A 6,000-nucleotide genomic window follows, 5' to 3' on the forward strand; every position below is an offset into this window, starting at 1 on the left:
GAGGTTTCGATCAATGGTAACTCCGAGAATTTTCAAATTTTGTGAGATGGGAAGGCAACAATATGGTGTGGTTATGGTGGTGAAGTTGTTTGTGTTATATTGTGATGTGAGTACAAGACATTGTGTTTTTTCTGCGTTGAGTTTTAGCTGGAATGCATCCGCCCAGGAGTGCATGATTTGGAGGCTTTGGTTGATCTCGTTGGTGATTTCATTTAGGTTGTATTTAAACGGGATATATATCGTGACATCATCTGCATATATATAAGGGTTGAGGTTTTGGTTGGCTAGTAATTTGGCTAAAGGTGTCATCATTAGATTGAAGAGGGTTGGTGAAAGGGGGGATCCTTGGGGGACTCCACATTCAGGTGTCCATGGTTCTGATATGTCCGTCTTCGTTGTTACTTGGTATGATCTTGTGGTCAGGAATCCTCTGAACCATTTGAGAACTGTACCTCCTATTCCAAAGTGTTCTAGTATATGTAATAGTATTCCATGATTGACCACGTTGAAGGCACTAGACATGTCGAATTGTAGGAGGAGTATGCTATTGCCCATTGCAATTGCTTGTTTGAATGAGTTCATTGCAGACACTAGAACAGTTTCGGTGCTGTGATTCGTCCTAAATCCTGATTGGGACTCATGCAGAATTGAGTGTTTATCTAAGTATTCAGTGAGTTGTTTCGTCACTATGCCCTCCATGAGTTTGGTTATGAGGGGTGGAGTGGCCTAGTGGTTAGGGTGGTGGACTTTGGTCCTGAGGAACTGAGTTCGATTCCCACTTCAGGCACAGGCAGCTCCTTGTGACTCTGGGCAAGTCACTTAACCCTCCATTGTCCCATGTAAGCCGCATTGAGCCTGCCATGAGGGAAAGCGCGGGGTACAAATGTAACAAAAAAAAAATAGATGCTACTGGGCGGTAATTGGTTATGTCCATTGTGTCTTTCTTGGCATCTTTAGGTAGAGGAGTGAGTAAGATGTTTCTTTTCTCCATGGAAAAAGCCTGTAGTTTATGTGTTTCATGAGTCTGTTTTGAATTGTTTAGGGGCTGATCTAATTAGGCTAGTCGGGCAAATGTCTAGTTTGCATTGCGACTTGGCGTATCTGCCAAGCGATTGTGAGATGTCGTCGAGCGAGAGCGTATCAAACTTGGTCCATGATCGATCTGCTGGATGTTCCCCCGGTATTGGGTCTAGGCATTCGAGGAGGTTTGTGTAATCAGTTGTGTTGGTTGGTATCATAAGTCGAAGCTTTATAATTTTTTCATTAAAGTAGTTCGCAAGATTGGTTGCGGATGGGGTGTCCATATTATTGGAAGTGTCCGGTGTAGTTTGTTTACGAGTGAAAAGAGTTTGTGTGTATCCTTGTAGTTTGGTCCTATTTTGGTTTTGTAATATGTTCTTTTAGTTTGTCTAATGATGTATTTGTATTTTCTTTGTAGTAGTTTCCAGTTTTTGAGTGTGGTTTCGTCTTTTTTCTTGCTCCATGCTCTTTCTAGTCTTCTGACATGTGTTTTTAGTTCTTTCAATTCTTTGTTAAACCATGGTATTAAGTTTTTTCTGCGTGAGGTTCTGGTTTGTAGCGGTGCTATGTTGTCTAGTACGGTTTTGCATTTGTCGTCCCATTGTTGGAGAAATTTCTATAGCGCTACTAGATGTATGCAGCGCTATACACTTGAACATGAAGAGACAGTCCCTGCTCGACAGAGCTTACAATCTAATTACCTGATAATTTTCTTTTCTTTAGTCAGCGAAACCGTTCTGCACAAGTGGGTTGTCATCCCTTCCTACCACACTTCCTACCAACATAAGTACATAAGTAGTGCCATACTGGGAAAGACCAAAGGTCCATCTAGCCCAGCATCCTGTCACCGACAGTGGCCAATCCAGGTCAAGGGCACCTGGCACGCTCCCCAAACGTAAAAACATTCCAGACAAGTTATACCTAAAAATGCGGAATTTTTCCAAGTCCATTTAATAGCGGTCTATGGACTTGTCCTTTAGGAATCTATCTAACCCCTTTTTAAACTCCGTCAAGCTAACCGCCCGTACCACGTTCTCCGGCAACGAATTCCAGAGTCTAATTACACGTTGGGTGAAGAAAAATTTTCTCCGATTCGTTTTAAATTTACCACACTGTAGCTTCAACTCATGCCCTCTAGTCCTAGTATTTTTGGATAGCGTGAACAGTCGCTTCACATCCACCCGATCCATTCCACTCATTATTTTATACACTTCTATCATATCTCCCCTCAGCCGTCTCTTCTCCAAGCTGAAAAGCCCTAGCCTTCTCAGCCTCTCTTCATAGGAAAGTCGTCCCATTCCCACTATCATTTTCGTCGCCCTTCGCTGTACCTTTTCCAATTCTACTATATCTTTTTTGAGATACGGAGACCAGTACTGAACACAATACTCCAAGTGCGGTCGCACCATGGAGCGATACAACGGCATTATAACATCCGCACACCTGGACTCCATACCCTTCCTAATAACACCCAACATTCTATTCGCTTTCCTAGCCGCAGCAGCACACTGAGCAGAAGGTTTCAGCGTATCATCGACGACGACACCCAGATCCCTTTCTTGATCCGTAACTCCTAACGCGGAACCTTGCAAGACGTAGCTATAATTCGGGTTCCTCTTACCCACATGCATCACTTTGCACTTGTCAACATTGAACTTCATCTGCCACTTGCACGCCCATTCTCCCAGTCTCGCAAGGTCCTCCTGTAATTGTTCACATTCCTCCTGCGACTTGACGACCCTGAATAATTTTGTGTCATCGGCGAATTTAATTACCTCACTAGTTATTCCCATCTCTAGGTCATTTATAAATACATTAAAAGCAACGGACCCAGCACAGACCCCTGCGGGACCCCACTAACTACCCTCCTCCACTGAGAATACTGGCCACGCAATCCTACTCTCTGCTTCCTATCTTTCAACCAGTTCTTAATCCATAATAATACCCTACCTCCGATTCCATGACTCTGCAATTTCTTCAGGAGTCTTCGTGCGGCACTTTGTCAAACGCCTTCTGAAAATCCAGATATACAATATCAACCGGCTCCCCATTGTCCACATGTTTGCTTACCCCCTCAAAAAAATGCATTAGATTGGTGAGGCAAGACTTCCCTTCACTAAATCCGTGCTGACTTTGTCTCATCAGTCCATGTTTTTGTATATGCTCTGCAATTTTATTCTTAATAATAGCCTCCACCATCTTGCCCGGCACCGACGTCAGACTCACCGGTCTATAATTTCCCGGATCTCCTCTGGAACCCTTCTTAAAAATCGGAGTAACATTGGCTACCCTCCAGTCTTCCGGTACTACACTCGATTTTAGGGACAGATTGCATATTTCTAACAGTAGCTCCGCAAGTTCATTTTTTTAGTTCTATTAATACTCTGGGATGAATACCATCAGGTCCCGGTGATTTACTACTCTTCAGCTTGCTGAACTGACCCATTACATCCTCCAAGGTTACAGAGAATTTGTTTAGTTTCTCCGACTCCCCCGCTTCAAATATTCTTTCCGGCACCGGTGTCCCCCCCAAATCCTCCTCGGTGAAGACCGAAGCAAAGAATTCATTTAATTTCTCCGCTACGGCTTTGTCCTCCTTGATCGCCCCTTTAACACCATTTTCGTCCAGCGGCCCAACCGACTCTTTGGCCGGTTTCCCTGCTTTTAATGTATCTAAAAAAATTTTTACTATGTATTTTTGCTTCCAACGCTAATTTCTTCTCAAAGTCCTTTTTTGCCCTCCTTATCTCCGCTTTGCATTTGGCTTGGCATTCCTTATGATCTATCCTGTTACTTTCAGTTGGTTCTCTTCTCCACTTTCTGAAGGATTGTTTTTTGGCTCTAATGATTTCCTTTATCTTACTGTTTAGCCACGCCGGCTGACGTTTAGTCTTTTTTCCCTTTTTTCTAATACGTGGAATATATTTGTCCTGAACCTCCAGGATGGTGTTTTTAAACAGCATCCACGCCTGATGCAAGTTTTTTACTCTGCGAGCTGCTCCTTTCAGTCTTTTTTTCACCATTTTTCTCATTTTGTCGTAATCACCTTTTCTATAGTTAAACGCAGGTGGAGATAGATATGTATGTTTGTATGTATATATAGATAGAGAGAGAGAGAGAGAGAAAGAGACATACATACATACATATTATAACTCAAGATTACCTCTACTTCAGGAAGCAGGTAAAAGTCTGGCTCTTCTCCTAAGCCTTTAATACATAGGGTAACTGACTATATACCCATTCTGCACCTGAACTAGCTTTCTATATACACTATAACTTAGACCAGTTCCTTATATCTTGATTAACTATATAAAGAACTTTATTTATCCCAACTGACTCTGTACAACGCATTTTGCCCTGAAAAGTTTTGGGGTTATCTATCACTCCCAATATAGTGGTAAGGCCACTGATATATGAGAATGATAAATAACTCCAAGGCTGCTTCTGGTAAGTTTTCCCTTGTTTATCTAAACTCCCTTATGCAACAGAGTTGTGCAGTAACTCTGAAGGACTCTGTCCAAGGCCACAAGACCATATTCATCTTGTGAGACAAGAGGCACTCCTATGCTCCAGAAACTAGGAAGAACAAAATTGTTTTTCATGCTAATCAGTGCAGGAGTTCTAATCCTTCAGAACCCTGGTTACTATCAAACTCTCCTGTGCTGACTCATTCCTAAATAGTCAAATATATAAATTTATTACTCCTTGACCAACATGTCACTGGGATCATGGCTAACCCAAAGTGAAAGAGCCTGTCAGTGAGGGATCCAGGATACTAAATCTGGTACTATCTTGTGGTAAACTTTGGAGGGAACATCCCTATATGTCCATGTGGAGAAATTCATAATGTCTGTTGTCATTCTGCATGGGGTCCCCAAGAATAGGTGGAGCTCTCTCAAGCCCAAAACCTGTGGTTCATCACTGGCCTAATATTTTCCTAAAGCCAACAGTGAGGGTGAAAGGAAATCCCTTTGCATAGTGTCCCACCACCCAAAGAGAAGACTCTACACCCAACTAATTTCTCTTCATCAATACTTTGTAATCCCAATTACTATGTAAGCCGCATTGAACCTGCTTTGAGTGGGAAAGCACGGGGTACAAATGTAATAAATAAATAAATAGGAGATAATAAATAAATCAATGGAAGCAGTAGATATGAGAAATAAAGTAAATAGCTTTTATTTGTACTTACCCAAAATAAATCACAAGTCATTAATCATTTCTACTGGAGAGATACAGCAAGTGAAGCTATCATTTCTCATCTGTACTGTAAGCTCTGTGACATTGGTCAATCAGACATCTTATATACCTATTTCTGTCCTATCAATTTCATTATTAACAATTAGTCACTTATTGCAATTTATGTAGAAATCATTACTCAGACCACAATGAATTTTTACTTTCGGACCTTCAAAGTTTTGTTAGCCCCTCCTGTAGCCCCTTTGAATTTCCCTAAATTTCTGTTTGTTTTCTTGCACCTGCCAACTACTCATATTATCTGACAGAATGCCATAGCCACAAATTTCCCCTTTTGCCATGTTTTGTCCTATTTTGCTCTGTACAACTTGGCATTTCAAAGGTTGGTACATCATTCTGTACACTTGCCAAGTTTCAGTAATGCTTAATCTGTCACAACACTTTATTGCACTCTATTGCATTAGGTTTCTGTAATACTGTGTAACTTGGTTTTCAGTTTGTTAGACTCAGAGATGGTCTTATGATTTTATTTCAAGCCTAGCTGACAGTTAAAAGCCTGCTTGACCTGTGTTTTACTATATATCTGCATTTGGCCCTCAGCTATATAGTGAGCTGTATTGTAGAAAAGCATTAGTATCATAGCAATGCAATTTAAATGTTCTAATTGTGTGCTTATTAGATTTTCCATCACTACTACGCTTGCATCATATTAAATCTCCGTTATTTGAATTTCAATGTTGTTAAACGTGTATATTTTTGAGCCTGTTTCAAGGTAGTCTTATT

At 41.2% G+C, this 6,000-nt stretch overlaps 1 long non-coding RNA gene across 1 annotated transcript in view; it reads right to left on the bottom strand.

Moving 5' to 3' along the window:
- LOC115481134 overlaps positions 1-5,287 on the bottom strand; it is a 28,423-nt gene extending 23,136 nt beyond the window's left edge. The window contains exon 1 of the long non-coding RNA XR_003943894.1: positions 5,213-5,287. This is a non-coding gene — a long non-coding RNA (uncharacterized LOC115481134). The remainder of the gene's footprint in view (positions 1-5,212) is intronic.
- Positions 5,288-6,000: the final 713 nt, after the last annotated feature.

Source organism: Microcaecilia unicolor, chromosome 11, assembly GCF_901765095.1.
Source record: "Microcaecilia unicolor chromosome 11, aMicUni1.1, whole genome shotgun sequence".
Classification (NCBI taxonomy): Eukaryota; Metazoa; Chordata; class Amphibia; order Gymnophiona; family Siphonopidae; genus Microcaecilia; species Microcaecilia unicolor.